Source organism: Rutidosis leptorrhynchoides, chromosome 1 (genome assembly GCF_046630445.1).
Source record: "Rutidosis leptorrhynchoides isolate AG116_Rl617_1_P2 chromosome 1, CSIRO_AGI_Rlap_v1, whole genome shotgun sequence".
NCBI classification, from domain to species: Eukaryota; Viridiplantae; Streptophyta; class Magnoliopsida; order Asterales; family Asteraceae; genus Rutidosis; species Rutidosis leptorrhynchoides.
Window position 1 is genome coordinate 682,729,148 of NC_092333.1, and position 6,055 is coordinate 682,735,202.

Consider the following 6,055-nt stretch of genomic DNA (forward strand, 5'->3'; position numbering starts at 1 on the left):
AATTATAATCATGCTTATAAGTATTAAAAATCCTTATTACCATTATTATTACTAAAATTATTATTAAGATTAGTGTTAGTATTATTAACTTAACATTTTAGTGTCAAACAGGATGGTTATTAATTGTATCACTAATAATAAAATTATTATTGTTATGATTTTAATACGTTAATAACATTGATATTATAAGGTTAGTAATAAAAGTTAATATGATAACATTATGGAATATAATTATGAAATTATAGGAATACAGGTACGATTATGAATTATACTGGGAAATTAAGTTATAAGAATTGTAATTATAAGTTAAGAAATTAAAAACGAAGTTTATGATAATTTTGATTATTATTATTACCATTATGATTATTAATAAGTATAATACATTTATAGATTGAACTTGGAAACTATGGAAACTCGTATGTTCTTGAATAGTATAGGTATTTAGATAAAAATAAGATTTATATTGATTAGGATACAACTATGATCGTACTTATGGTAAATAAAATAGCAATACATATGTAAGTATAGATATAACACCGTTAAGTTCGTAAGATGATAATAAGTATTATTATTAATAATACTATTACTATTATGATCACTACCAATATGTAATTATTATTATCATTTTCACAAAAATTATTAATTTATCATTATTAAAACTAACATTATAGGTATTAACAAGTAATATCTAGTTTGTTTATTAAAATAATATTGATTATAAGAATAAAGGTTTTAATGACATTAATAAGGTTATAAGTAAAAATTATATAAATGTATTTAATGCACAAAATTTAACTATATTAAGAAATATCTATATATAATGAAATTATATAAATAATAAAACCTATAAATTATTAATATAAATTACACCACTAATAATAATATATATTTATTCAATTACGACTATATGAATTAATGAATATACAAATGATATAGGTTCGTGAATCGAAGGCCAACCCTATACTTGTTCAATGTCGTCATATGTATTTTTACTACAAAATACATTAGGTGAGTTTCATTTGCTCCCTTTTACTCTTTACGTTTTTGGGCTGAGAATACATGCAAATGCTTTATTAACTGTTTTACAATATTTATATGCGTGAGTTTCATTAATCCCTTTTTAAATGCTTTTGCAATATATATTTTTGGGACTGAGAATACATGCTCTGTTTTTATAACTGTTTTACGAGATGGACACAAGTAATCGAAACTACATTCTATGGTTGGATTATCGAATCGAATATGCCCCTTTTTATATAGTCTGGTAATCTAAGAATTAGGGAACAGACACCCTAATTGACGCGAACTCTAAAGATAGATCTATCGAGCCCAACAAGCCCCATCCAAAGTACCGGATGCTTTAGTACTTCGAAATTTATATCATGTCCGAAGGAGGATCCCGGAATGATGGGGATATTCTTATATACATATTGTGAATGTCGGTTACCAGGTGTTCAATCCATATGAATGATATTTTTGTCTCTATGCATGGGACGTATGTTATGAGAAATGGAAATATGAAATCTTGTGGTCTATTAAAATTATGAAATGATTATTTATGTTAAACTAATGAACTCACCAACCTTTTGGTTGACACTTGAAAGCATGTTTATTCTCAGGTATGAAAGAAATTTTCCGCTGTGCATTAGCTCATATTAGAGACATTACTTGGAGTCATTCATGGCATATTTCAAAAGACGTTGCATTCGAGTCGTTGAGTTCATCAAGATTATTATTAAGTCAATTATAGTTAGATGTATTATGAAATGGTATGCATGCCGTCAACTTTCGATGTAATGAAAGATTGTCTTTTCAAAAACGAATGCAATATTTGTAAAATGTATCATATAGAGGTCAAGTATCTCGCGATGTAATCAACTGTTGTGAATCGTTTATAATCGATATGGACTTCGTACGGATGGATTTGGACGGGTCTTGACATTTGGTATCAAAGCAGAGGTCTTAGCGAACCAGGTCTGCATTAGTGTGTCTAACTGATAAGTCGTTAGGAGGCATTAGTGAGTCTGGACTTTGACCGTGTCTGCATACAAAAGTTTTGCTTATCATTTCTAGTCGGAAATCATCTGCTTATCATCCTTAGGAAATTACATGCTTATCATTCTTAGTTTAGACACATCTTACTGCAATGATTGCATGAATAGTGTATAGACAAAATTCGTATCTTATCGTATCTGCTAATCCATATCTTAGCGTATCTGTTACTGTAACTATGCCTGACATATTTCGTAGATTCCTCCGAACTTATGGGATTTTAGTATTATATATGCATATGTAAAATATGTATTGCAGGGTGATAAGGCTAAAAAGGAACATATATTTCATAGCATTATCCCCCAAGAAAGACAAGATTTTAGTTGCAATTGTTCCATTTTCAAGTGATATTCGTTTATATTAAATAAGTGCGAAGACAAAAGGCAGATTCGACAAATTGAAGACAAAAAGGTCCAAAAAGCTCAAAAGTACAAGATACAATTAAAAAGGTTCAAATTATTGATGAAGAACGTCTAAAAATGACAAGAGTACAAGTTGCGGAACGCAAAGTACACGATATAAAATAGTACGAAAGGACGTCCGAAAATCCGGAACCGGGACCCGAGCCAAGAAGAAACGCCCGACGCAATGGACCAAAAATATCTAGTCTACTATGCACATAAATATAATATAATATATAAATAATTATTAAAATTATTTATATTTTATATATATTTAATAAATATGTCGACGAACAAGAAGACAAAAGATATGTGAGCTGTCCAGCGTGGCCATGCGAGTCGCATGGCAAATAGGCATAAACCCATGCGAGTCGCATGGCAGTAAAAATCTGGCCAAATGCCTATAAAAAGGCAGTTTATGCACGAACTCAAACACATCTTTTTCTTTTCCTTCTCTGTAAACATATAACATAAATAAATAATTATAATTTTAATTATAATTTTAATAATTATGATTTAGTTTAGTATTGTAACAAATGATTTACGGGTTTTAAGTCAAGACTCTGCCCGTGTAATACTACGATATTAATACCCACTGTAAGTTATGTCTTTCCTTTTTAATTTAATGTCTCATAGCTAAGTTATTATTATGCTTATTTAAAACGAAGTAATCATGATGTTGGGCTAATTACTAAAATTGGGTAATTGGGCTTTGTACCATAATTAAGGTTTGGGCAAAAGACCGACACTTGTGGAAATTGGACTATTGACTATTAATAGATGGGGGGTATTGTCTAATTGAGTGACAACTCATTGGAGTCTGTCGAACCTATCTTCAAATTAATTATCCTAATAATTAATAATGATTATGGTTGTCCTATTTAGTGACGTTCATATGGAATCTATTATAATCATTTAATTAATTATTCGGGTTGGGTAATTGATTATTCAAACTGATCAAGTGGGTAAATTAATATTCATATCTAATCAAAACAGGGGTAGATTACATACAGTGATAACTGGTGTAATTGTTGACAGAAGTGATAACTGCGTCACAGTTTAAATCCTTAATTAGTTGGAATATTTGACTTCGGGTATAAGGGTAATTTGACGAGGACACTCGCACTTTATATTTATGACCGATGGACTATTATGGACAAAAACCAGATAGACGTATCAAATAAACCAGGACAAAGGACAATTAACCCATGGTAATAAATTAAAATCAACACGTCAAACATCATGATTACGGAAGTTTAAATAAGTATAATTCTTTTATTGTATTTCTCATCGTATCTTTATTTACTGTCATTTTAATACTCGCAATTTTATTTACTGTCATTTTATTTATTGTCATTATTTTACGCACTTTAATTATCGTCATTTATCTTTACGCTTAAAATATAGAATCGACAAACCGGTCATTAAACGGTAAAACCCCCCTTTTATAATAATATTACTACTTATATAATTATATATATTTTATATAAATATAGTTAAAAATATAGTAAGTATCACCAGCTCCCTGTGGAACGAACCGGACTTACTAAAAACTACACTACTCTACGATTAGGTACACTGCCTATAGTGTTGTAGCAAGGTTTAGGTATATCCCATCCGTAAATTAATAAAACTTGTGTCATATTTTGTAGTATTTTGTATTAAAAATAATACTATTTCGTACCCTCACGCTACATCATCAAGTTTTTGGCGCCGCTGCCGGGGAGCACTAAAACGCTATATTTTTAAATTATATTTGCAAAAAAAAAAAAAAAAACGTTTAAAAAAAAAAAAAAAATACGTAAAAAAAAAAAACAAAAAACGTATCTAAAAAAAAAAAAATATTTTTAAAAAAAATATTTTTTTTAAGATTTTGTCTATAAAAAAAAAAATTTTTTTTTTTTTTTAGTTTTATTACCTTTAGATTTTTAGACTATATTCGCAACTTTTAGTATTAAGTTTAGTTTTGCCATAGTTATTTTTACTTCTAGAATTTTTAGTTTTGCCGTAAAATCCCTTAAGTGCTTTTTCTTTAGACTAAGATTTAGGTGCCTTAAAATTTTGCGACGCCATTTTTCGTGCTATTTTCTTATTTCGTATTTTTCGACGCCTTTTACCTATGTATCAATTACAATTCCAATTAGTGATCTCCATTTGTAGCTTTAATTTTAAGATAGTGATCGTTATAAGGTTGGATTAACCGCGTGTTTACAAACCACTCTTCGTCTTTTTCATTTTTCGACACTTTTCGACGCGCAATCTTTTTCTCTCTTATTTCTCGCCATTCTAGTTTTTAGGACTTAGAATTTTTTCTACTTCTTCTCTAAATTTCTTAAAATTACGAAAATTTATTTTAAGTGGTTAAATTGATAGACATCAAAATTTTCTGGTTCGTAGTAATAGTTGGATTTGTACGTGGACCGGGTTATTGGAGCCAAACAGTCCTCAATTATATTGAGACCAAACGAATCCTGCCCCTCTGCTGCATCTTTTGGCTATTCGAAACGTGGGCAAAATCAGAAAAGTCTATTAATTGGATAACTTATTATAATTTTTCTTTCCTTTTTAAAAACTAATAGGATATTCAGTGAATGCACCGAGCAAAACGTTCACCACCTTTCATACGTTCACCACCTGTAACTCGATCAAGACATCTAGCAAATATTGTCGCCGTTGATTTTTCTTTAGAATCGTCATCTAGTCGAACAAGAACTCCAACTCAAATTTCCGATAATCCATCTTTTGAACCCGACTTCACAATTAAGAACCCGGAGCATATTCAAGGACAATTCCAAGATCCTGAACCACTAATTATTCCTCCTGAGCCACAAACCATTAAATCAGAATCCTCTAGTGATTCGTATTCAACAAATTCAATTATGGAAGTAACGGAACCTCTAAGTATGGAAGACCGAATGAGAGCTAAGCGCACTGGCCAAGGTCACGCCATTATTAAGCCAGAAGTTAATGCGCCAGATTATGAAATCAAAGGACAAATTCTACACATGGTAACTAACCAATGCCAATTCAGTGGTGCACCGAATGAAGATCCTAACGAACACCTTCGTACGTTTAAAAGAATTTGTACACTATTCAAAATCCGAGAAGTGGAAGATGAGCAGATCTATCTCATGTTGTTTCCCTGGACTTTAAAGGGAGAAGCCAAAGATTGGTTAGAATCGTTACCTGAAGGGGCGATTGACACATGGGATGTTTTAGTTGAGAAATTTCTTAAAAGATTCTTTCCGGCATCTAAAGCCGTGAGACTTCAAGGAGAAATTGTTACGTTCGCGCAAAAGCCAAATGAAACATTATATGAGGCGTGGACAAGATTCAGAAGGATGTTGAGAGGATGTCCTCAACACGGTTTAGACACTTACCAAATAGTACAAATATTCTACCAAGGTGTCAACGTTGCTACACGAAAAGACATCGACATAACAGCTGGTGGTTCCATTATGAAGAAAACCGCAACTGAAGCTTACAAAATTATTGATAATACAGCCTCCCACTCGCATGAGTGGCACCAAGAAAAAGATATTTTTCGTTCATCTAAAGTGGCTAGAGCCGATTCTAGCTATGACTTTGATTCCGTTTCCGCA

At 31.0% G+C, this 6,055-nt stretch overlaps 1 non-coding gene across 1 annotated transcript; it reads right to left on the bottom strand.

Annotated features, from left to right (window-relative positions):
- Nucleotides 1-5,716: 5,716 nt before the first annotated feature.
- Nucleotides 5,717-5,823, bottom strand: LOC139887368 (small nucleolar RNA R71). Its single transcript, XR_011773203.1, has one exon. It is a non-coding gene; the product is annotated as a small nucleolar RNA R71 (small nucleolar RNA).
- Nucleotides 5,824-6,055: the final 232 nt, after the last annotated feature.